Below are 27,310 nucleotides of genomic sequence, written 5' to 3' on the forward strand. Positions count from 1 at the left end.
ACTGTACAATATATGGAAGATGTCCATAAACTACAAGCTGACTTGAACACTCTGAGTGATTGGGCATAAACATGGCAAATGAGGTTCAACGTGGATAAATGTAAAGTTATGCATTTTGGTAGTAATAATCTCCATGCTTCATATGTCCTAGGTGTCCTTGTAGATGGTAGATTAAATAACAGCAATAGAAAAGGAAAGTTCAGCAGCTCTCACCTACCCACTCCTTCACCTGTGAGCACGGAAAACCCAAGTCAGGTCCGGGTAGCATAGATGCGAAAAATTGAAGAAATCCAGCTCCACTTGGATAAAAGGAAAACTTTATTTTGCTTGCGGTAAAATCTCATCCAATAGTTACATGTCTTGTCTACGCGTTTCGGGCTACCAGAGACAATTCCAGCCCTTCCTCATGACACAGTAAGACATTAAAAGTGGCACCTTTTAAAGGGGAAACTGCACCTGTCTTCGCTAATTGTGTTCACATGACTGCAAATCCCCTCAAAGGAAATCCACACCTTTAAACAACTCTCCTCATGAGAATAACAAAAGAAAAAAAAACATATGATACACAGTAAAAGAAACTATGCAAGAAAACACATAAGGTATATACTGGCTTGGAAATTAATACAAATATAATAAAAGGAGAGGTTGTATTCCTAAAAAGGGGAAAGCTATAGAGACTCTAAAAATATAAATTATTGTTGCAGGATTAGGTCCAAACGTTTATTCAAACCATCTGGTTGACGTGTATTTAATGCAAAAATCCAGAAGGATTCTCTATTTAATAATTTTCTTCTGTGGTCTCCTCCACGTTTGGGCAAGAAAACTCTTTCTATGCCTTGTATCACCAGTAGTGTTGATCACGAATATTTGAATTTCAAATTTTTATCGTGAATATAGGTACTTCGAAAATTCGCGAATATTTCGAATATAGTGATATATATATTCGTAATTTCGAATATTCGATTTTTTTTTTAAATCAGTACACATGATCCCTCCCTGCTTCTAGCTTGTGGGCCAATGAGAAGGCTGCAGTATATTTGACTTTAGGAGTAGTGTTGTTTGCAAATTTTCGTAATGCGAATTTTTCAACTTACAACTATTAGACAAAGAAGATTATAGCACTATATTAGCTAAATTGCTCTATATTCGTTTTTTTTTTTTTTAGAATATTCACTATGTTGCTATAACTTAGTTTTTTCGAATATTCGGAATATTCTAAAACATGAATCTTCTTTGTCTCAAAATTACAACTATTAGACAAAGAAGATTATAGCACTATATTAGCTAAATTGCTCTATATTAGTTTTTTCGAATATTTGCTATATTGCTATATATTCTTGTTTTAGAATATTACGAATATTTGAAAAAACAGTTATAGCAATATAGTGAATATTCGAAAAAAAACTAATACAGAGCAATTTAGCTAATATAGTGCTATAATATTCTTTCTTTAGTTGTAAGTTATTGAAAAATTCTCAATAAAATTTGCATTACGAAAATTCGCATTAAGAAAATTTGCATATTACCTCGAGTAAATTTTTTTTAGAATATAACTGTCACGACCGCTATCCCAGCAGCAGTCGTGTCGCACCAGACGGAGGGGAAGGGGGACCCTTATCTACGGATGGGAAATAGAATGGCCACCCCTGACTAACCCTAAGCTGGCACCTGTCTGCCCTGATACCCTAGACGGGATGTGAACCCGTGCGGCGAGCAGGATGCCTAAACCCTCAGTCGCCCTAACAAGACTGGACTGGGGAAAGGCCGATGGGAGCGCTAGTCACCATCACTCACGTCTAGGAAAACAACAGGGGAAGACAGCAACAAACAAACAACAGCAGAGATAGACTTATCCAGTCACGAGCAGAGAAGGCGATCCCAAACACGACAGTCCACGCCGGACAAGAGCTCCACAGCAACACCATCAAACGATCTCCTTCCAAGGTCAGAGTAGCACTGGAAGTAAGGACTATATCTGGCAATGACTGCAAGTGAAAGTGAAACTAATATAGTAGTTGGGAGTGGCAGACAGGACTCACCTGAGGAGGATGCCTACAAACTCCCAGTCAGGACAAAAAGGTTCACAAGGCAAAACCCAGATGACATACCCTGAACCACGGAGCAAACTCACAAGCTATCGCGAGTAGCAAGTCGCTGCGACCTTCTCCTCCCAGACCTGTCTGGATCAGTCAGTACCCCCCTTACTACGAGGGGCCCCTGGACCCTCAAGACCAGGCCTCTCCGGATGGGAGCTATGAAAAGCCCGAATGAGTCTGTCCGCTTTTATCTCTGATGCTGGAACCCACATTCTCTCTTCGGAACCATAACCTTTCCAGTGCACCAGGTACTGAAGAGAGCGGCGAACATATCGTGAATCAACAATCTTTTCTACCTGAAACTCAAGACTGCCATCAACAACCACCGGTGGAGGCGGTAGTGGCAATGGTTCAGGAGGTTCTACATATCTCTTAAGCAGAGATCTGTGGAAGAAATTATGGATCCTTAGAGTCTGAGGTAGCTCCAGACGAAAAGCCACCGGGTTAATGATCTTAATTACCCTATAAGGACCAATAAATCTCGGACCAAATTTCCACGAGGGAACCTTCAACTTGATATTTCTGGTAGACAACCACACCAAGTCATTCACCCCAAGGTCCGGACCTTCAGAGCGCCTCCTATCAGCCACACGTTTGTATCTACCACCCATTCTCTTCAAACTTTCTTGCACACTCTGCCACAATGAAGAAAGTGAAGACGCAAATCGTTCCTCCTCGGGAATCCCAGACGGCCCCCCCTCACTAAACGTACAAAACTGAGGATGGAAACCATACGCACCAAAAAATGGTGACTTATCGGTGGATTCTCGACGACGATTATTAATGGCAAACTCGGCTAACGGTAAATAAGATGACCATTCCTCCTGATTTTCGGAAACAAAGCATCTCAAATATGTCTCTAGGTTTTGATTGGTACGTTCAGTCTGACCGTTGGACTGTGGATGTAAAGATGAAGAAAACGATAGATGAACCCCTAAACAAGAACAAAAAGCTTTACCACGATCCGAAACAATATCGGAAGGGACCCCGTGAAGCTTCACGATGTGGTCAATAAAAACCTGAGCCAGTGTGTTAGCATTAGGCAATGCGGCAAGAGCAATAAAGTGCACCATTTTGCTGAATCTGTCAACAACTACAAGAATAACAGTCTTCCCCGCTGATACTGGTAGATCCGTAATGAAATCCATTGACAGGTGCGTCCAAGGCCTGTTGGGGATGGCCAGAGGTAAAAGACGCCCTGCCGGACGAGTATGATCTACCTTAGAACGAGCACAGGTAGCACATGCAGACACAAAATTCAACACCTCCTGGCGCCATTTAGGCCACCAGAACCGACGAGACACTAACTCAGAGGTTGCCCTACTACCTGGGTGTCCTGCCAGTGTGGAGTTATGGTGTTCTTTTAGTATCTCGAGTCGTAAATTTTCTGGCACAAACAGTTTACCTGAGGGGCAGGAGGCCGGGGCGTCCCCCTGAGCTTCCAACACCCTCCCCTCCAAACCTGAGTGTAATGCAGAGACCACCACCCCCTTTTGCAAAATGGGCTCCGTCACCTCAACATCACCCCCTCCAGGAAAACTTCGAGACAATGCATCCGCCTTAGTATTTTTTGCCCCCGGGCGATAGGTTATTACAAAATTAAACCTAGTAAAAAATAACGACCACCGAGCCTGTCTAGGGGTGAGACGTTTAGCAGACTCCAGATATAATAAGTTTTTGTGATCAGTAATCACCGTGACGGGATGAACCGCCCCCTCCAAAAAATGACGCCACTCCTCAAAAGCCAACTTAATAGCCAAAAGTTCCCTGTTGCCAATATCATAGTTCCTTTCTGCAGTAGACAATTTCTTTGAAAAGAAAGCACACGGACGCCATTCACCAGGGGACGGGCCCTGAGATAGTACCGCTCCCACCCCCACCTCTGATGCGTCAACATCTACAATAAAAGGAAGCGAGACATCTGGCTGTACGAGAATAGGGGCAGAGGTGATTCTATCCTTCAGAGATGCAAAGGCAGTTTTGGCTGCATGTGACCATTTGGAAAAATCGGATCCCTTTCGGGTCATGTCCGTCAGTGGTTTGACCACCAAGGAATAGTTCTTTATAAACTTTCTATAAAAATTGGCAAACCCCAGGAAGCGTTGCAATGCCTTCAGGTTCTCAGGCAGATCCCAGTCTATAATCGCCCGGACTTTCTCTGGATCCATGCGGAAACCTGAATCTGACAACACATACCCCAGAAATGGCAGTTCTTTTACGGCGAACACACATTTTTCTAACTTAGCAAACAATTTGTTGGCCCTAAATATCTGCAGCACTTGTCTCACATGGATCTTATGTGTATCCAGATCCGGGGAATAGACCAGGATGTCATCAAGATATATCACAACAAATCTCCCGATAAGGTGACTAAAAATATTGTTGACAAAATGTTGGAATATCGCAGGCGCATTAGTAAGACCAAATGGCATGACCAGATTTTCATAATGCCCTTCCGGAGTATTTAAAGCCGTCTTCCACTCATCCCCCTCTTTGATGCGAACCAGGTTATAGGCTCCTCTGAGATCCATTTTGGAGAACCATTTAGCACCAGCAACCTGATTAAAGAGGTCGGGAATGAGAGGAAGAGGATAGGGATCTCGGATAGTTATCCGGTTTAATTCCCGGAAATCCAGGCAAGGACGTAGGCCCCCATCTTTCTTTTTAATGAAAAAGAACCCTGCAGCCACAGGTGAAGAAGAGGGTCTGATGTGTCCCTTAGCCAAACTCTCCAAAATATAATCTTTCATAGCCTTCCTCTCCGGGCCGGAAAGATTGTATAACCGGGTTTGAGGTAGTTTTGCCCCAGGTAATAGATTAATCGGGCAATCATATGGACGATGAGGTGGTAACCCCTGACAACCCTTCTCAGAGAACACATCCATAAAATCTGACAGAAAGGCAGGTAAAGATGTTACAGAGAGTGTAGAGCACCTACTACTCAAGCAGTTGTCCTTACAATGTTCACTCCACTCCACAATCTCCCCGGCCTGCCAATCCACAACTGGATTGTGAGTCACCAGCCAGGGAAGCCCCAATACCATAGGAGCCGGAAGACCGTCCAGGACATAACAAGAGATATGCTCTTTATGGAGGTCCCCTACCTGCAGATGGATATTATGGATGATCTGAGTTAACTCTCTCTGAGTAAGAGGGGAGGAGTCGATGGCAAACACAGGAATAGTTCTGCATACCGGTTCCGGAGTTAAACCCAGAGCCTGAGCAAACCGTGAATCCACCAAGTTGACCCCCGTCCCACTGTCCAAAAAGACGGAACAGATCTCAGTCTTATTGCCCGCCTCAACGGTAGCGGACAACAAAAACTGAGACATGCGTATGGAGGAAACGAATACGCCCAGACTGTTCTCCTCCGCACAATCTGGGGACTCTAGTTTTCCTGCGGCTCCTTAGTTTGTGGTCTCTTGGGTTCTGAGGGACAAACCTTTACAAAATGACCCCTCCCCCCACAACGAAAACAAACCTCTGACCTACGGCGGAACTTAGGAGGATTCACCCGTCTAGTGGCGCCCCCTATTTGCATTGGTTCGACTGGACCATAACAGACCGATCCCTGCCCTATAGAGGCCTCCGTAAAATTTAATAGTCTCTCCTTGAGTCGTCTGTCGATTCTTATGGACAGAGACATAGCAGCCTCAAGAGACCCAGGGACCTCGCATACCGCCAGCGCGTCTTTTAATTTTTCAGACAACCCCTGGCAGAACTGACTCCTAAGGGCCGAGTCGTTCCATAACGTATCAGTAGCCCACCTACGGAATTCGGAACAATATAGTTCAGCAGACCGGTTCTCTTGCCGAAGTCTACGTAGCTTAGACTCAGCCAGTGAGACCCTGTCCGGGTCATCATATACGAGACCCAGGGCTTCAAAAAACTCCTCCACTGATCGTAAGGCCGGAGAGTCTGATGGTAGGGAGAAAGCCCAAGCCTGCGGATCTCCTTGCAGGAGAGAAATTACAATGCCCACCCGTTGTTCCTCACCGCCGGAGGATCTAGGGCGTAACCTGAAGAACAATTTGCAAGCTTCTCTGAAGGTTACAAATTGGTCTCTCCCTCCTGAGAACCTATCAGGTAAAGCTACTTTTGGCCCAGGAGTACCTTGGTTTCCCGTAGCAACGGTGGAAACCAAGGATTGCTGCTGCAGCACTGTTGCTTTTAATCCTGCCACTTTAAGGGATAACCCCTGTAATTGTTTCGCCAAAACCGAAACCGGATCCATAGTGGAACAGACAAAATACAAAGCAAAACAGCAAGCAGAAAAAAAAAAAAAAAAAAAAAAAAGGTCACTTTTTTTTTTTTTTTTTTAAAAGGCCAGATATACTGTCACGACCGCTATCCCAGCAGCAGTCGTGTCGCACCAGACGGAGGGGAAGGGGGACCCTTATCTACGGATAGGAAATAGAATGGCCACCCCTGACTAACCCTAAGCTGGCACCTGTCTGCCCTGATACCCTAGACGGGGTGTGAACCCGTGCGGCGAGCAGGATGCCTAAACCCTCAGTCGCCCTAACAAGACTGGACTGGGGAAAGGCCGATGGGAGAGCTAGTCACCATCACTCACGTCTAGGAAAACAACAGGGGAAGACAGCAACAAACAAACAACAGCAGAGATAGACTTATCCAGTCACGAGCAGAGAAGGCGATCCCAAACACGACAGTCCACGCCGGAGAAGAGCTCCACAGCAACACCATCAAACGATCTCCTTCCAAGGTCAGAGTAGCACTGGAAGTAAGGACTATATCTGGCAATGACTGCAAGTGAAAGTGAAACTAATATAGTAGCTGGGAGTGGCAGACAGGACTCACCTGAGGAGGTTGCCTACAAACTCCCAGTCAGGACAAAAAGGTTCACAAGGCAAAACCCAGATGACATACCCTGAACCACGGAGCAAACTCACAAGCTATCGCGAGTAGCAAGTCGCTGCGACCTTCTCCTCCCAGACCTGTCTGGATCAGTCACAGTCGTGACAATAACGAATATTCGAATTTGCGAATATTCGACAAATATTCTACAAAATATTCGTGAAATATCGCAAATTCGAATATGACCCCTGCCGCTCATCACTAATCACCATATCCGATGTGTCCCCACCATGGCAAACAGTAAAATGCAGACTAGCTGCAGATACATTGCGGTTGCCATGGTGGGGCACATCAGAAATGTGTTTGCGTATTCTAGTTTTGATGGCATTGATAGTGCAACCCACATACTGCAACTTGCATTTTTTACATGTAATTAAATAAACTGCATAAGTGGTGTTAAGATACGATTTCATTTGAAATATTCTATCATTTGAAGCTGAAACAAAAGTCTTGGAGATAGACATATGCATGCAACAGATGCACTTATGGTGTCCACACCTGTAACTCCCTTTCGTCTTAAGCCAGACTGGTTGCGATTTTTTCTTTTCCTGGTATAGACTAGGGCTGACGTAGTTTGCCATAGTGCGCGCTCTTCTAGCTGCACATTGGACCCCATCTGCAACTATGTCAGTCCATTCTTTATCATATGCCAGGACAGGAAAATGTTTTTTTATGATACAACATATTTGTTTAAACTCTGTACTATATTGTTTAACAAACAGATTATTCTTCCTATTACTATTCCTTTTAGAGTTTTTGTTGTAATTTTTATTTCTGTTAGTAACTGTATTACAGGGTTCAACCCCCTTCAACACATTTTCCTGTCCTGGAAAAACCAGGGATCCTCTTTCAATAATTGAAACCTGTTGTATTGCATCCTCAACTTGTTTAGTGCCATAAGCTCTATATAATCTGTGAGAAATATTTTCAGCCTCAATCATGAAGCTTTTTTCATCCGTGCAATTTCTTCTTGCATGTATTATCTCACCTCTTGGTATATTGGCTATGACATGTTTAGAGTGACATGATGTAGCGTGTAATGTAGTATTCCCTGCCATGGGTTTTCTATAAGTACATGTGAAGACTTGATTGGTGGAGGGATCCCCCCTCAGGGGCAAATCCAAAAAGGAAACCTCCCGCATATCATGGTGGACACTAAAAGAAATAGTGTCCACACAGGAGTTTATATAATCACAGAAGGATGGTATGGCCGCCACATCACCCGTCCAGACTTGGATCAGGTCATCGATGTAACGGCCATACCACCTGATATGATTCCAAAAAGGGTGGGTGTCGATGAGGAGAAAGCTCCTCTCCCACCATGCCATAAATATATTGGCTATGGAGGGAGAGAACTTGGCCCCCATCGACACCCCCGATACCTGAAGATAAAACTTATGGTTGAACATGAAGAAGTTGCGCCTGAGGAAGAAGTCCACCACCACAAGTACATATTCCTGCAAGCCTGCAGTAATATTCCCGTATGTCTTCAGGAACCAAGCCAAAGATCGCATGGCCAGTTCATGTGGTATATTAGTATATAAAGACACAACGTCCACGGTGATCCACACATAATTCGAGGACCATTCAATGTTCTCAATGGTCCTCGAATTATGTGTGGATCACCGCGGACGTTGTGTCTTTATATACTAATATACCACATGAACTGGGCATAACTTATATTTTCAGAGTCTCTCTAGCTTTCCCCTTTTTAGGAATACAACCTCTCCTTTTATTATATTTGTATTAATTTCCAAGCCAGTATATACCTTATGTGTTTTCTTGCATAGTTTCTTTTACTATGAATCATATGTTTTTTTTCTTTTGTTATTCCCATGAGAAGAGTTGTTTAACCGCTTTACGTCCGCCCATAGGATATAAACGTCCTATGGGTGGACGTCTATTTCTGAAAGCACGTTTTAAAACGTCCTTTCAGAAATAACAGCTGCACGCTAATCGTGCAGCTGCTGATCGGGTTGCCCGCTGTCAGTGACAGCAGGGCAACCCTAAGACAAGGCAGGGACAGTGCCCAGGTATCCCTGCCTTCTGGATCGCTGTGTATGCAGAGAAGGAAGCGCTGTGCGCTTCCTGTTCCGGCCCGGCGGTCATGTGACCGCCGTGACCGGAGAGTGCAGGGGCTGTGTGAGGTCTCTCAGAGACCTCGATCAGCCCTGCTCTGAGGCTGTACAGCGCTGGATTGCTGCTGTACAGCCTCTCTAGGGGTGCATTTGTCCTGTAACTGGGACTACTATGTCAGCCCCAGTTACAGGAGAAATCAACAGTGAAAAAAAAAGTCAAGTAAATGTCCCCCAGAGGTCTTGTATGACCTTATGGGGGACAAAAAGTGTAAAATAAAAAAATAAAAAATAAAAGGTTGAAAATAAAAAAAAATAAAAAAAGTTTCACATGTAAAAAAAAAAAGTCCCCAAGTAAGGAATGAAAAAAAAAAGTTAAAAATAGAAAAAATAAAAAAAAGTATACATATTAGGTATTGCCTCGTCCGTAAAAACCAGCTCTATAAAAATATCACATGACCTAACCCCTCGGGTGAACACCGTAAAAAAAGAAAAATAAAAACTGTCAAAACAAGCAATTTTTGTCACCTTGCATCACAAAAGGTGCAACACCAAGTGATCAAAAACGCGTATGTCCCACAAAATAGTACCAATAAAACCGTCACCTCATCCCGCAAAAAATGAGCCCCTACATAAGAAAATCTCTCAAAAAATAAAAAAAACTATAGCTCTTAGAACATGGAGACACTAAAACATCATTTTTTTGGTTTCAAAAATGCTATTATTGTGTTAAAGTGAAACAAATAAAAAAAAGTATACATATTAGGTATTGCCGCGTCCGTAAAAACCAGCTCTATAAAAATGTCACATGACCTAACCTCTCGGGTGAACACCGTAAAAAAAAAAAAAAACTGTGTCAAAACAAGCAATTTTTGTCACCTTGCATCACAAAAGGTGCAACACCAAGTGATCAAAAATGCGTATGTCCCACAAAATAGTACCAAAAAAACCGTCACCTCATCCCGCAAAAAATGAGCCCCTACATAAGAAAATCTCTCAAAAAATAAAAAACCTATAGCTCTCAGAACATGGACACATTAAAACAATTTTTTTGTTTCAAAAATGCTATTATTGTGTAAAACTTTAATAAATGAGAAAAAGTATACATATTAGGTATCGCCACGTCCGTAACAATCTGCTCTATAAAAATGTCACTTGACTGAACCCCTCAGGTGAATGCTGTAAAAACAAATAAATAGAAACTGTGCTAAAACAACCAATTTTTTGGTCACCTTGCTCCATAAAGTGTTATAATGAATGATCAAAAAATCATATGTACCCAAAAATAGTACTAATAAAACTGGCACCTTATCCCCTAGTTTCCAAAATGGGGTCACTTCTTGGGAGTTTCTACTGTAAGGGTGCATCAGGGGGCTTCAAATGGGACATGGCATCTAAAAACCATGTGGAGTTCCTTTTCTTCTGCGCCCTGCCGTGTGCCCATACAGCAGTTTATGACCACATGTGGGGTGTTTCTGTAAACCGCAGAATCTGGGTAATAAATATTGAGTTTTGTTTGGCTGTTAACCATCGATGTGTTAAAGAAAAAAATTGATTAAAATGGAAAATCTGCCAAAAAAATTTGATCTCCATTTTCCTTTAATTCTTGTGGAACGCCTAAAGAGTTAACAAAGTTTGTAAAATCGGTTTTGAATACCTTGAGGGGTGTAGTTTCTACAATGGGGTCATTTATGGGGGTATCCAATATGTAGGCCCCACAAAGTGACTTAAGACCTGAACTGGTCCTTAAAAAGTGGGTTTTGGCAATTTTCTTAAAAATTTGAAGAATTGCTTCTAAACATCTAGGCCTTCTAACGTCCTAAAAAAATAAAATGACATTTCCAAAATGATGCCAACATAAAGTAGACATATGGGGAATGTTAAATAATAAATATTTTATGAGGTATCACTTTCTGTTTTAAAAGCAGAGAAATTGAAATTTAGAAAATTGCGAATTTTTCAAATTTTTGGGTAAATTTGGGATTTTTTCATAAATAAAGGTGAAATATTTTGACTCAAATTTATGACTATCATGAAGTACAATGTGTCACGAGAAAACAATCTCTGAATGACTTGGATAAATAAAGGCGTTCCAAAGTTATTACCACATAAAGTGAGATATGTCAGTTTTGCAAAATTTGGCCTGGTCAGGAAGGGGGCAAATGGCCCAGATGGCAGGTGGTTAAATGTGTGGCTTTCCTTTGAGGGGATTTGCAGTCATGTGAACACAATTGGTAAAGACAGGTGCAGTTTCCTCTTTAAAAGGTGCCACTTTTAGTGTCTTACTGTGTCATGAGGAAGGGCTGGAATTGTCTCTGGTAGCCCGAAACGCGTAGACAAGACATGTAACTATTGAAAGAGATTTTACCGCAAGCAAAATAAAGTTTTCCTTTTATCCAAGTGGAGCTGGATTTCTTAATTTTTTTTTGCATTAAATAACAGCATACGATGTCAAATAGCTGCTTCTAAGGCCACCAGGATATTGTCATGTATTAAGCGAGACATGGGCTCAAAGGTCAGGAATGTAATACTACCACTTTACAAACCATTGGTGCAGCCTCATCTGGAATATGCAGCTCAGTTATGGGCACCAGTCCATAGAAAGGATGCACTGCAGCTGAAAAAAGTACAGAGGAGAGCGACTAAACTGATAAGGGGCATGGAGTGTCTTAGTTATGAAGAAAGATTAAAATAATTGAATTTATTTAGTCTTAAGAAGAGACATCTAAGGGGGAACATGATTAACCTATACAAATATATAAATGGGCCATACAAAAAATACAGTGAAAAACTGTTCCATGTAAAATGCCCTGACAAGGGGGCACTGCCTCCGACTGGAGAAGAAAATGTTCAGTCTCCAGATGCATCAAAGCTTCTTTACTGGAAGAAAAGTGAATCTGTGGAATAGACTTCCTTGGAACGTGGTCACAGCAGGATCAGTGGACAGTTTTATAAAGGGTTTAGATGAATTCTTAAAAGTAAACATTAATTCTTATGAAAACGAGTAGAAATCTGAGTCTCACTTCCTTCTGGGATTCGCTCCCCACCTATCCCTTGGTTGAACTTGATGGACTTATGTCTTTTTTCAACCGTATCAACTATGTAACACCCCCGTATCCTCAGAGAATTAAGTAATGTCATAGCCAGACCCTTATTTCTGATATTTTAAGGACTCTATACTGACAGGGAGTGTTCCACAGTATTGGCGCATAGCAAATGTGGTGGAAATATTCAAATAGGTTCCAAAAACAGAGCCTGGAAACTAAAGGCCGGTAAGTTTAACATCTGTCGTGGGGAAGCTGTTAGATGGTTTTCTAAGAGATGGAGTAACTCAATGAAAATAAGCAAATAATACTATATCAGCATGGCTTCATGAGGGATGGGTCATGTCAAATTAATTTAATCAGTTTCTATGAGGAGGTAAGTTCTAGACTTGACCGCGGCGAATCAATGGATGTCGTATATCTGGACTTCTCCAAAGCATTTGACACTGTACCACATAAAAGGTTAGTATATAAAATAAGAATGCTTGGAGTGGGAGAAAATGTCTGTATGTGGGTAAGTAACTGTCTCAGTGATAGAAAACAGAGGGTGGTTATTAATGGTACACACTCAGATTGGGTCACTGTCACTAGTAGGGTACCACAGGGGTCAGTATTGGGCCCTATTCTCTTCAATATATTTATTATTGATCTTGTAGAAGTCTTGCACAGTAAAATATAAATTTTTGTACATGACACTAAACTGTGTAAAGTAATTAACACGGAAGAGGACAGTACACTGCTACAGATCAATCTGGATAGATTGGAGGCTTGGAAAGATAAGTGGCAGATGAGGTTTAACACTGACAAATGTAAGGTTATGCACATGGGAAGGAATAATGCAAGTCACCAGTACATACTAAATGGTAAAACACTGGGTAACACTGACATGGAAAAGGACCTAGGAATTTTAGTGAACAGCAAACTAAGCTATAGATGTCAGGCAGCTGCTGCCAAGGCCAATAAGATGATGAGTTGCATCAAAAAGGGCACAGATGCCCGTGATGAGAACATAGTCCTGCCGCTTTACAAATCATTAGTCAGACCACACATGGAGTACTGTGTACAGTTCTGGGCAACTGTGAACAAGTCAGGGATAGAAGAGCTGGAGAGGGTCCAGAGGAGGACAACTAAAGAAATAACTGGAATGGATGGACTAGAGTACCCTGAAAGATAATCAAAATTAATGTTATTCACTTTAGAAAAAAGACGACTAAGGGGAGATCTAATAACTATGTATAAATATATCAAGGATCAGTACAGAGATCTCTCCCATAATCTATTTATCCCCAGGACTGAGACAGTGACGAGGAGACATCCTCTGTCTGGAGGAAAGAAGGTTTGTACACAAACAAAGAACTCTGCCAGAAGAGGTGGTGATGGTGAACTCACTAAAAGAATTCAAGATGGGGCTGGATGTATTTCTGGAGGGTAATAATATTACAGGTTATAGCTACTAGAGAGGGGTAGTTGATCCAGTGTAACGCACCTAGTTGATCAGTTAGGATCTCAACTGCGGAAGCAATGGACATCCACTATTATCCCACCGCCCTTGTTTTTGGCTGTGGGATTCGCGGTTACTCAGTATGTACCCCAGGCGTCTCTCTCAGTCTTGGGCGGAGAGTTTGGGGTAACAAAATCATTTACCGCTATCCATCTAATTAGTTACTGCTGGAAAGGAAGGTCCCCCAGTATTACAGGAGTCACAAGTTAGTATAAGCTTGTGCACAGTTCAGAGTTAGTATATAGTATGCCCTCAGTTTAGTCTATAGTATGCCATAGGTTCAGGGTTAGTATACAGTATAGCATGTCCTCAGTTTTAGTATATAATATGTAGCAGGTTCAGAGTTAGTATAGCATGTCCTCAGTTTAGTATATAATATGCAGCAGGTTCAGAGTTAGTATAGCATGTCCTCAGTTTAGTATATAATATGCAGCAGGTTCAGAGTTAGTATAGCATGTCCTCAGTTTAGTATATAATATGCAGTAGGTTCAGAGTTTGTATAGCATGTCCTGAGTTCAGTGTTGGTTTGGGAATATCGCCTCACACCAGCAGGAACCACCCCACACTGAGTTCCAGGACCTCAATCAGAGCAGGTAACAGGCATATACTTGCGGTTAGTTGGTCCTGGCTAGGAAGCCAGCAGTGGGGAAGCCAGTGGCAAGATGGTAGGCAGTCCTTCACAATGTTGTTACGGAACCAGGTCTGGATATGTGGACAGAGTCCTCAGATGCAATGGAGCTAGCAGGGTGCGCACTCCATTAGTGGAACACCCTGCTTAGCACCTGTCTTCTATTTAAGGCCCGGAGGTAAGTGGGCGGAGTCACAGGGAGCCGCTGCGATCCAGGCTGTACTGTTACATCCAGGGAGTTATTGTCACGGCCATGGCTATGACCGTGACTCCTGAACCGCATGCGGTTGTCAGCGGTTTTCATTGGTGTTCAATCACAGGTGAGGGCTGTGGTATTGGCCTCACCTGTGGTTGCCGCTGGCAACAGTATGTATGTGGCAGCGTAGCAGGCTGAGCTGTGCCATGCAGCTCGCTACGCTGCGCATGCGGTTTTGTGTGTGATGTGTGGATGTGTGCACTGTGTTTTATGTTATTGTGTGCACGTTCCCTTTAAGTGGTGTTTTCCCTTCCCTGGTGTTGGAAGGGTTAATCCCCTTCCTAGTGTGTGTGATCACTGGGTGTGTCCGACTGTGGGGTGTGGCTTCTTGGCCTATAAAGCCTCACTGCTTTTGCAGGCCTTGAGGTTGCTTCAGCCATGCTTAGCTGAGAGCAGCCTCATGTATTTATTACCTGCCAGTAAGAGCCACCCCTGTGGTCATAAACCTTAATGTCATAACCATATTGTGCTTTAGTTATTTCCAGTTATGTGTGATGTCCGTGTGATGTTTTATATGTGATTTTGTGCAGCTATGGATCTGGGTCCCTGTGTAGGGATGCGCTTGTGATCTGCACCCTGCTAACACAGGGATCCAGTCAGCAAGGCTGTGGCAGGTAGGTGGAACTCCTTGTTCACCTGCCATATCCATAGAGCTGTTTATGTCTCCCCTTTTCCTGCAGCTTGGCCGTTGAGACTCCTGCTCCTCCGTGTCTAGGAGGAGTGGGCTTGTCTTACTTAGCTCCTAGGTGAGGGTCATCTTGAGGGCCAGCAGGGACTTTTAGGTTCCGGAGCATGGGCCCTCCTACCATCAAGGTTGGCCCATGTAACTAGGAGCTAGGGTCAGGTTAGGGATGCCTTAGGAGGTGACCTGCTCCCTAATCCTGTCTACATGGCCTAGCAGCCGAAATATCACCGGGCTCCACACGGCTGAGGATTTCCCCCATCCTCAGCCGTGACAGTATGACCACAGTCGCTTCTTACGTGGCGCTCCCTCGAAAGAGGGTAAAGCATGCACCGCTATCTGCGGATGGGGTGCATGCGCGTTCTCCGGAGGGAGAGTGTTATGGGGCTCACCATTTACGGCGCGGTGAGTGGCATTCCCCGCCATTCCCAGCTCACCGTTGTCCGTGTTGGTGTCCCCTTTTTGTTTGTCTTTCCCCTCCCCCCCTCCCATTGTTTCTTATGCCTCACCAACTTTCCCCTTTTGTTGTTGGGAGGGGCTTTGAGGGGTGGGAGTATGCATCCCTCGAAAGAGGGTGAAGCATGTACCGCCCTCTGCGGAAGGGTTACATGCGCGCTCTTCGGAGGGAGAGCGTTCTGGGGGTTTCGCCTCTGACGGCGCGGTGAGTGGCGTTTCCCCGCCTTCCCTTCACCGTTGCCTCGTTTGGCGTCCCCCTGATTTTATAGCACTAGGGTGTTTGTTTGGTGTGCGAGTTGCACACCTTCGAAAGAGGGTGCAGCATGCAGTGCCATATCCATGTGGCCTGCATGCGCGTTCTCCGGAGGGAGAGCGTTCCTGGGGGTTCTCCGTTAACGGCACGGTTGGTGGCGTATTCCCCGCCACCTTTCCTTCCGTGTCCGTGTTGGGGATCCCTCGTCCCTCTCCATGTTCCCATCTCTGGTCGTTTGCTGGCAGCACTCTGTAGGTGGTCCGGCTGCTTGCTGGTTAGGAGTGTCTGCTGGCAGCGACTGGAGTGGGGACGTGAGTGGAGAGTCCCCTCGTCCATCTCTCAGTGGTTCTTTTCTCTTTGTTGCTGGTGCGGGCTGCAGTCCTCGTCGGACTGGCTAGTGTGAGCCGGGAGAGGATGCAGCTGACAGCGACCCCTTTTTAGAACCGGCACTGAGAGTGGACGTCCCCTTCTCCTATCCCCTTGTCTGAGTCCCTCACGTGTCTTTTTTTTGGTAGGGGGGTTTTGAGGGGTGGGAGTGTCACGGCCATGGCTATGACCGTGACTCCTGAACCGCATGCGGTTGTCAGCGGTTTTCATTGGTGTTCAATCACAGGTGAGGGCTGTGGTATTGGCCTCACCTGTGGTTGCCGCTGGCAACAGTATGTATGTGGCAGCGTAGCAGGCTGAGCTGTGCCATGCAGCTCGCTACGCTGCGCATGCGGTTTTGTGTGTGATGTGTGGATGTGTGCACTGTGTTTTATGTTATTGTGTGCACGTTCCCTTTAAGTGGTGTTTTCCCTTCCCTGGTGTTGGAAGGGTTAATCCCCTTCCTAGTGTGTGTGATCACTGGGTGTGTCCGACTGTGGGGTGTGGCTTCTTGGCCTATAAAGCCTCACTGCTTTTGCAGGCCTTGAGGTTGCTTCAGCCATGCTTAGCTGAGAGCAGCCTCATGTATTTATTACCTGCCAGTAAGAGCCACCCCTGTGGTCATAAACCTTAATGTCATAACCATATTGTGCTTTAGTTATTTCCAGTTATGTGTGATGTCCGTGTGATGTTTTATATGTGATTTTGTGCAGCTATGGATCTGGGTCCCTGTGTGGGGATGCGCTTGTGATCTGCACCCTGCTAACACAGGGATCCAGTCAGCAAGGCTGTGGCAGGTAGGTGGAACTCCTTGTTCACCTGCCATATCCATAGAGCTGTTTATGTCTCCCCTTTTCCTGCAGCTTGGCCGTTGAGACTCCTGCTCCTCCGTGTCTAGGAGGAGTGGGCTTGTCTTACTCAGCTCCTAGGTGAGGGTCATCTTGAGGGCCAGCAGGGACTTTTAGGTTCCGGAGCATGGGCCCTCCTACCATCAAGGTTGGCCCATGTAACTAGGAGCTAGGGTCAGGTTAGGGATGCCTTAGGAGGTGACCTGCTCCCTAATCCTGTCTACATGGCCTAGCAGCCGAAATATCACCGGGCTCCACACGGCTGAGGATTTCCCCCATCCTCAGCCGTGACAGTTATTCTGATTGCCTGATTGGAGTCAGGAAGGAATTCCTTTCCTCTAAAGTAGGGAAAATTTGCTTCTACCTCACAGGGTATTTTTTTGCCTTCCTCTGGATTAACTTGCAGGATAACAGGCTGAACTAGATAGACCGATGTCTTTTTTTCGGCCTTATGAGCTATGTTACTATGTTATACATTAATTAAACATGTTACCTTTTAACCTTTATGGTTATGTTATGGCTCTTAGAATGTGACTATAAAAAAAACCCTGTCTAAAGGGGTAATCTGGTGGCATAATATTACATAAAAATTATGTCAGTGAGGGCTGAAATAACAGTGAGTATTCACCATAAGGTTCTCTCACCACAGCTTTGCCGCTACTGCTCCAGTCCCTGTTCATTTCCACTTTCTGTTCTCATGCTAGAGACTGCTTACAATGCCTGCTCAGCCAATCGCTTTTTTGGAGCGCTTTTTCTCACTTTTAGTGCATTTTTGGGTGCATGTTTTTTTTTTAATGCTGCATGCTCTAGGTATGTTTTTTCAGCTGTTTTCCCATAGACTTTTTCATAGGAAAAACAACCTGAACAAGGCATGTGAAAAATTTGTGACCATATAAAACCAACAAAAAATTGTATTTCATATCATCTAAAAACATCCTGAAAATTGTTCTGACAAACATCAGTATTAAATCTGGATGGACTGAATAGTAGCAATGAAACTTATTTATTCAATTTCACTGTTTTGAGCATGACATTTGGCATCTGTTTGCATTAACTTTCCATATAGGCTACCAGTGAAACAAGCCATCATTATACTATAAAATCAAAACACAGAATTCAAAGAGATAGGGAAATCTAAGGCATTAGAAATAACACAGAAAGGCCTGAAAGTGTTTGACAGAAAGTTAACTATTTTTTGATTGAATGAGATTTGTTCTATAGTACATGATCTAAAAAAAACTAAATCATTGTCCACGAGGTAGGCACATCTATGATAAATTCAGCAATAAAGGGTATTTTAGGCTACAGAGAGTTTTCCACAAAATGAAAACAATTAGTAAGGGTCATAAACAAACCAAAGTAGCATGCTGCTAGGCACTCACCAGCTTCAACTAGTTGAAGGGTTTGGAGGAACTGGGAGGTATCCTGTAATGAAATAGAACATAGAAACATAGAAACATAGAATGTGTCGGCAGATAAGAACCATTTGGCCCATCTAGTCTGCCCAATATACTGAATACTATGGATAGCCCCGGCCCTATCTTATATGAAGGATAGCCTTATGCCTATCCCATGCATGCTTAAACCCCTTCACTGTATTTGCAGCTACCACTTCTGCAGGAAGGCTATTCCATGCATCCACTACTCTCTCAGTAAAGTAATACTTCCTTATATTACTTTTAAACCTTTGCCCCTCTAATTTAAAACTGTGTCCTCTTGTGGTAGTTTTTCTTCTTTTAAATATGCTCTCCTCCTTTACCGAGTTGATTCCCTTTATGTATTTAAAAGTTTCTATCATATCCCCTCTGTCTCTTCTTTCTTCCAAACTATACATATTAAGGTCCTTTAACCTTTCCTGGTAAGTTTTATCCTGCAATCCATGTACTAGTTTAGTAGCTCTTCTCTGAACTCTCTCTATAGTATCTATATCCTTCTGGAGATATGGCCTCCAGTACTGCGCACAATACTCCAAGTGAGGTCTCACCAGTGTTCTGTACAGCGGCATAAGCACTTCACTCTTTCTACTGCTTATACCTCTCCCAATACATCCAAGCATTCTGCTGGCATTTCGTGCTGCTCTATTACATTGTCTTCCCACCTTTAAGTCTTCTGAAATAATTACTCCTAAATCCCTTTCCTCAGATACTGAGGTCCGGACTGTGTCAAATATTCTATATTCTGCCCTTGGGTTTTTACGCCCCAGGTGCATTATCTTGCACTTATCCACATTAAATTTCAGTTTCCAGAGTTCTGACCATTCTTCTAGTTTTCCTAAATCCTTTTCCATTTGGCGTTTCCCTCCAGGAACATCAACCCTGTTACATATCTTTGTGTCATCAGCAAAAAGACAAACCTTACCATCGAGGCCTTTTGCAATATCACTTATGAAGATATTAAACAAAATCGGTCCCAGTACAGATCCCTGTGGAACCCCACTGGTAACATGACCTTGTTTTGAATGTTCTCCATTGACTACAACCCTCTGTTGTCTGTCACTCAGCCACTGCCTAATCCACTCAACAATATGGGAGTCCATGCTCAATGACTGCAGTTTATTGATAAGTCTTCTATGTGGGACAGTGTCAAAAGCCTTACTAAAATCTAGATATGCGATGTCTACTGCACCTCCACCGTCTATTATTTTATTCACCCAGTCAAAAAAATCTATAAGATTTGTTTGACATGATCTCCCTGAAGTAAACCCATGTTGTTTTTCATCTTGCAATCCATGGGATTTTAGATGTTCCACAATCCTATCCTTTAATAGGGTTTCCATTAATTTGCCTACTATTGATGTCAGACTCACTGGTCTATAGTTGCTCGATTCCTCCCTACTACCTTTCTTGTGAATGGGCACGACATTTGCCAATTTCCAATCTTCCGGGACGACTCCTGTTACTAATGATTGGTTAAATAAATCTGTTAACGGTTTTGCCAGCTCACCACTAAGCTCTTTTAATAATTTTGGGTGTATCTCATCAGGCCCCTGTGACTTATTTGTCTTCACCTTAGACAGCAAACTTAGAACATCTTCCTCTGTAAAGATACATGCATCAAACGATTTATTAGTCATTCTTTCTAGTGGAGGTCCTTCTCCTTTTTCTTTTGTAAAAACTGAACAGAAGTATTCATTAAGGCAGTCGGCTAGCCCTTTATTCTCTTCTACATACCTTCCGTCCTTTGTTTTTAATTTAGTTATTCCTTGTTTTAATTTCCTTTTTTCATTTATATATCTGAAGAATGTCTTATCCCCTTTTTTCATAGACTGAGCTAGTTTTTCTTCTGCCTGCGCTTTAGAAGTTCTTATAACTTGCTTGGCCTCTCTCTGCCTAATCTTGTAGATTTCCTTATCTTCATTGCTCTGTTTTTTTTTATAATTACAAAATGCTAGCTTTTTATTTTTAATGATTTGGGCCACTTCTGCTGAGTACCACAGTGGTCTCCTCCTTTTTTTGCTTTTACTGACAAGTCTAATGCAATTTTCTGTTGCCTTCAATAATGCACCTTTTAAGTAGTCCCATTTCTCCTGGACTCCATGTAATCCGTTCCAGTCTGATAAGGACTCATTTATGACTAATTTCATTTTTTAAAAGTCTGTTTTTCTAAAATCTAAAACTTTTGTTTTTGTGTGGTGGGACTCTTTCACAGTTCTTATATTAAACCACACTGACTGGTGATCACTAGATCCCAAGGTTTCGCCTACAATGACATCATATACCGAATCCCCATTTGTGAATACCAAATCCAAAATGGCCTCCCTCCGGGTTGGCTCCTCAACCACTTGTTGTAGAGATAACCCCAGTAGGGAATTTAGAATATCTGTACTCCTGGTAGAACTTGCTATTTTGGTTTTCCAGTTTATATCTGGAAGATTGAAATCTCCCATAATGATAACTTCTCCTTTCATTGTCATTTTAGCTATTTCTTCAACTAGTAGATCATCTAGTTCTTTAACTCGACCAGGTGGTCTATATATCACACCTACACGAGTTACTGCATGGTTAGCAAACTGCAACGTAACCCAAACTGACTCTATGTTGGCCTCACCAACTTGTATTAGGTTAGATTTAATGCTATCTTTCACATACAGGGCCACTCCTCCTCCTTTCTTGCCTTCTCTGTCTCTTCTGTATAAAGAGTACCCTGGTATGGTTATGTCCCAGTCATTTCTTTCATTAAACTATGTCTCCGTAACAGCCACTAAATCTACATTCTCAGATGCCATTATTGACCCAAGTTCATTGATTTTTTTACCTAAACTGCGAGCATTTGTAGACAGGACTCTGAGCTTATCATTTCTTAACCTCTGTGCTTCTGACCTGTTCTGGCATTGTTTCGGGGGGCAATTGGACTCTTTTATTTTCACTCTTTTGCCCCCCCTTCCTAGTTTAAATACTCTTTCGCAGTGGGATGCAGTAGCTTCGTTTTCCTAAGCCCTCCTTCTTATCACCATTAGAGATGTCCCAAACTATTCGCCGGCGAACAGTTCCCGGCGAACATCGCTTGTTCGCGTTTGCCGCGGCGGGCGAACATATGCGATGTTCGGTCCGCCCCCCATACTTTATCATTGAGCAAACTTTGACCCTGTACCTCACAGTTAGCAGACACATTCCAGCCAATCAGCAGCATACCCTCCCTCCCAGACCCTCCCACCTCCTATCAAAAAGCAAGGACAGCATCAATCTTAGATTAAGCTGTAGGGTTAGTGAGAGCAGGGAGAGTGCTGCTGCTGCTGATTTAATAGGGAAATCGTTAGCTAGGCCAGTATTCTGTGTCCACTCCAATCCTCAAAGACTCATCTGATCTGCTGTAAGGACAGCGTCCTGACAGCACCCCAAAAAGCCCATTTTAGGGCTAGTGCATCAGTCTGCTTTTTTTTTTCTCTGTAATATAATTGCAGTTGCCTACCAGCGTGTGTCATGCCCACAGCGTGTACTGTGCCCACTAATGCCAGTGCCCACCACTCATATCTGGTGTCACAGTAGCTTGCATTTAAAACAGTAAAACAATTTTTTCACTGTTATATAATTGCAGTTGCCTGCCAGCGTGTGTCAGGCCCACAGCGTGTACTGTGCCCACTACTGCCAGTGCCCACCACTCATATCTGGTGTCACAGTAGCTTGCATTTAAAACAGTAAAACAATTTTTTCTCTGTTATATAATTGCAGTTGCCTGCCAGCGTGTGTAAGGCCCACAGCGTGTACTGTGCCCACTACTGCCAGTGCCCACCACTCATATCTGGTGTCACAGTAGCTTGCATTTAAAACAGTAAAACAATTTTTTCTCTGTAATATAATTGCAGTTGCCTGCCAGCGTGTGTAAGGCCCACAGAGTGTACTGTGCCCACTACTGCCAGTGCTCACCACTCATATCTGGTGTCACAGTAGCTTGCATTTAAAACAGTAAAGAGGACAGTACACTGCTACAGATCAATCTGGATAGATTGGAGGCTTGGGGAGATAAGTGGTAGATGAGGTTTAACACTGACAAATGTAAGGTTATGCACAGGGGAAGGAATAATGCAAGTCACCAGTACATACTAAATGGTAAAACACTGGGTAACACTGACATGAAAAAGGACCTAGGAATTTTAGTGAACAGCAAACTAAGCTATAGATGTCAGGCAGCTGCTGCCAAGGCCAATAAGATAATGAGTTGCATCAAAAAAGGCATAGATGCCCGTGATGAGAACATAGTCCTGCCGCTTTACAAATCACTAGTCAGACCACACATGGAGTACTGTGTATAGTTCTGGGCAACTGTGAACAAGTCAGGGATAACAGAGCAGAGCAGTAGTTTCCATTTAAAACAGTAAAACAATTTTTTTCTCTGTAATATAATTGCAGTTGCCTGCCGCCGTGTGTCAAGCCCCCAGCGTGTACTGTGCCCACTACTGCCAGTGCCCACCACTCATATCTGGTGTCACAGTAGCTTGCATTTAAAACAGTAAAACATTTTTTTTCTCTGTAATATAATTGCAGTTGCCTGCCAGCGTGTGTAAGGCCCACAGAGTGTACTGTGCCCACTACTGCCAGTTCCCACCAGTCATATCGGGTGGCACAGTACCTTGCACGCATAGTACCACTAAAAATGACAGGCAGAGGCAGGCCACCCCGCAGGGGCCATGGTGGTCATGGTGCTGTGATTTCCTTTGGCCTTAGAATAATGCCCAGTGTTCAGAGGCCACGTACCCTGAACTCGAAAAGTTCTGAGGACATAGTTGACTGGCTAACAAAGGACACCCAATCTTCTACAGCTTCCGCTCGGACCCTTGAAGCACCATCCTCCTCCAGCTCAGCTTCGGGCACCTCTCAAGTTATCACTCGCCCGCCTGCCGCCACCACTAACACTAGCACCACAGCCGCTTCACTTGATCTGTCAGAGGAGTTATTTACACATCAGTTGGAAGAAATGAGTGATGCGCAACCATTATTGCCAGAGGATGTAGATAACAGGGATATGTCTCAGTCAGGCAGCATTACACACATGGACGTACGGTGTGATGATGATGATGTTGCACCCGCTGCTGCTTCCTTTGCTGAGTTATCAGATACAAGTGAAGCAGTTGATGATGACGATGTGTCACGTGGGTGCCCGCTCGAAGAGAAGAAGAACAGGGGGAAAGTTCAGATGGGGAGACAGAGGAGGAGACGAGTTGGAAGCAGGGGGAGGTCGTTGCAAGGAGCTAGTGGCACAGTCAGACAGCATGTATTGGCACCCGGGGTCAGCCAGACAGCACGCCAATCAACGCATGCTGTTGCCACCACCAGAATGCCGTCATTGCAAAGCTCAGCAGTGTGGCATTTTTTTTGTGTGTCTGCCTCTGATAACAGCGATGCCATTTTCAACCTGTGCCAAAAGAAACTGAGTCGTGGGAAGTCCAACACCCACCTAGGTACAACTGCTTTGCGAAGGCACATGATCTCACATCACAAACGCCTATGGGATCAACATATGATAAGTACAAGCAGCACACAAACTCAAAGCCACCATCCTCCTCCTGGTCCAGCATCTTCAGCCACATCAACCACTGCTGTCCTTGCCCCCTCTCAAACATCCGCCATTCCGCCTTTCACCTTCAGCAGTTCCTGCTCATCTGCCCACAGTCAGGTGTCTGTCAAGGAAATGTTTGAGCGTAAGAAGCCAATGTCACAGAGTCACCCCCTTGCCTGGCGTCTGACAGCTGGCTTGTCGAAACTCTTAGCCCGCCAGCTTTTACCATACAAGCTGGTGGAGTTTGAGGCCTTCAAAAAATTTGTAGCTATTGGGACACCGCAGTAGAAGGAACCCAGCCAAATTTTTTTTTCACAAAAGGCAATGCCCAACCTGTACTCTATTGTGGAAAAGGAAGTCATGGCATGTCTGGCACACAGTGTTGGGGCAAGGGTCCATCTGACCACTAAAACCTGCTCTGCAAAGCACGGTCAGGGTCTCTTCGCTAACCTCCTCGGCTGAGTCCTCTTCTGCTGCTGTGTCTTGCTGCACATCAACTGCACCCCCCCAGCTCCCCAGGGGCTATTCCACATCCCTGATACGACAGTGTCACGCCGTCTTGGGGTTGACTTCCCTGAAAGCAGAGAGTCACACCGGACCCGCACTCCTGTCCGCTCTGAACGCACAGGTGGATCAGTGGCTGACTCCGCACCAACTGGAGATCAACAAAGTGGTGTGTGACAATGGAACCAATTTGTTGGCGGCATTGAATTTGGGCAAGTTGACACATGTGCCGTGCATAGCACATGTGTTGAATCTGATCATACAATGCTTTGTGCATAAGTACCCAGGCTTACAGGACGTCCTCAAGCAGGCCAGGAAGGTGATTGGCCATTTCAGGCGTTCCTACACGGCCATGGCGCACTTTTCCGATATTCAGCGGCAAAACAACATGCCAGTGAGGCGCTTGATTTGCGACAGCCCGACACGTTGGAATTCAACACTCCTAATGTTCGACCGCCTGCTCCAACAAGAAAAAGCTGTCAACGAGTATTTGTATGACCGGGGTGCTAGGAAAGCATCTGCAGAGCTGGGAATTTTTTTGACACATTACTGGACGCTCATGCTCAATGCCTGTAGGCTCATGCGTCCTTTTGAGGAGGTGACAAACCTAGTCAGTCGCACCAAAGGCACTATCAGCGACATCATCTCATTTGATTTCTTCCTGGAGCGTGCCCTGCGAAGAGTGCTGGATCAAGCCATAGATGAGCATGAAGAGGAAGAGGAAGAGTTGTCGTCACCATCACCACCAGAAACAGCCTTATCAGCATCACTTGCTGGACCTGCGGCAAAGCTGGAAGAGGAGTCTGAGGAGTCAGAGGAGAATTGTGGCTTTGAGGAGGAGGAAGACAAACCACAGCAGGCATCCCAGGGTGCTCGTTGTCACCTATCTGGTACCCGTGGTGTTGTACGTGGCTGGGGGGGAGAACAGACCTTCAATGAGATCAGTGAGGACGAGGAACGGGACATGAGTAGCTTGGCATCCAACCTTGTGCAAATGGGGTCTTTCATGCTATCATGCATGTTGAGGGACCCTCGTATAAAAAGGCTGAAGGAGAACAACCTGTACTGGGCCGGTATAAGCAGAAAGTGGCTGAAATGTTACAGAATTACCGGAAGTCGGAAAGGATGCAGCAGTTCCAAAACAAGTTAAAAAGTATGCTTTACACAGTGTATAAGGGTGATGTCACAGCACAACGGGAATCTAACAGGGGAAGAGGTGAAAGTAATCCTCCTCCTACCACAACCACGCCGGCAAGGACAGGACGCTTTACAGACGTGCTGTTGATGGAGGACATGCAGAGCTTTTTAAGTCCTACACATCGCCACAGCCCTTCGGGGTCCACCCTCAGAGAACGACTCGACCGACAGGTAGCAGACTACCTCGCCTTAACTGCAGATAGACACTCTGAGGAGCGATGAACCTCTTGACTACTGGGTGTGCAGGCTTGACCTGTGGCCTGAGCTATCCAAATTTGCGATAGAACTTCTGGCCTGCCCCGCTTCAAGTGTCCCGTCAGAAAGAACCTTCAGCGCAGCAGGAGGTATTGTCACTGAGAAGAGAAGTCGCCTAGGTCAAAAAATTCTAGATTACCTCACCTTTATTAAGATGAATGAGGCATGGATCCCAAAGGGACTGACAGTAAGGGATGCATTTGACTAAAAAAGGCCTGATGAGATGCCTTGGGCTAAAAATGGTCCACACACTGTTGTATTTAACCTCTGCATGCCGGATGACTTGCGTGACTTCTCCGCCACCAACTAGGGTTCAAGCCGCAATGTTTTAGTGCACTTTCTGCCTGGAAAACATAAATTTTTCCGGTCGCTGCTACAGCAGCGGCTGCAACAATACCAAATTTTTCAGGCATGTGTACATGCCTAATTTTTCTGGCCTCTGGTGCTGCACTGTGGCTGCAAAAACAAAACAAAAAAAAAGGCACATACATGTGTCAATTCCCCTTCGTGATCGTTACCTTGTTGTGGTGAAGGGGCTTGCATATCACAATGAAGCGATCACCTCTATGAGTGTGTTGGCAATGGCAATGTTGGCACACCCCAGATGATAAGGTCGTTGCTTCATTGTGAACAGACCAAAAGCGATCGGCTGGATAATTTTGCATAGAAAAAACATGAATTTTCTTTGTGATCATTTAAGGTGATCATTAAAGCCTACTAGGCCAACAATGGGCCCACACTGCAGAATCATTGTTTTCTAAGTCACTTAACTGTCACTGAACTACCTCAGCACAACCATAGGCTTTGAAAAACCGCTATCGCCTGCAATCTCCCAAACGTGCTTACGAGCACAGTCATCACTACACCAAGATTGACGCATAGAGGAATAAAATTTATGTCATGAGTGTGTCAACTATTGACAACTCTTTGCTGTTGTCTAAAATCTATTCGATACACGTCCCTTGATAGGGGACGTAACAGGGATTAAACTGATAAGAATAGTACTACTTAACACACCACTCATATAGGGAGGCACAATACATTGCACGGCGCACGCGCAGTGCCCCAAATTGGAAGTAGGAGGACCAACCAAGCATCTTTTTCAATCTCCCGGTTGCTAAAATCTATTCCATACACCGGCCCCTGATAGGGGACGTAACAGGGATTAAACTGAGAGGAATAGTACTACTTAACATTCCACTCATATAGGGTGGCACAGTACATTGCACGGCGCACACGCAGTGCCCCAAATTGGCAGTAAGATGACCGACCAAGCAT

At 44.3% G+C, this 27,310-nt stretch overlaps 1 long non-coding RNA gene across 1 annotated transcript; it reads right to left on the reverse strand.

The window, feature by feature from the left end:
• Window positions 1–700: 700 nt before the first annotated feature.
• Window positions 701–27,310, reverse strand: LOC121008977. The gene is made up of 4 exons (XR_005780659.1): window positions 27,300–27,310; window positions 26,370–26,372; window positions 21,366–21,371; window positions 701–825 (listed from the first exon to the last, which is right to left on the reverse strand). It is a non-coding gene; the product is annotated as an uncharacterized LOC121008977 (long non-coding RNA).

The sequence above is a fragment of the Bufo bufo genome, chromosome 7 (genome assembly GCF_905171765.1).
Source record: "Bufo bufo chromosome 7, aBufBuf1.1, whole genome shotgun sequence".
NCBI lineage: Eukaryota > Metazoa > Chordata > Amphibia > Anura > Bufonidae > Bufo > Bufo bufo.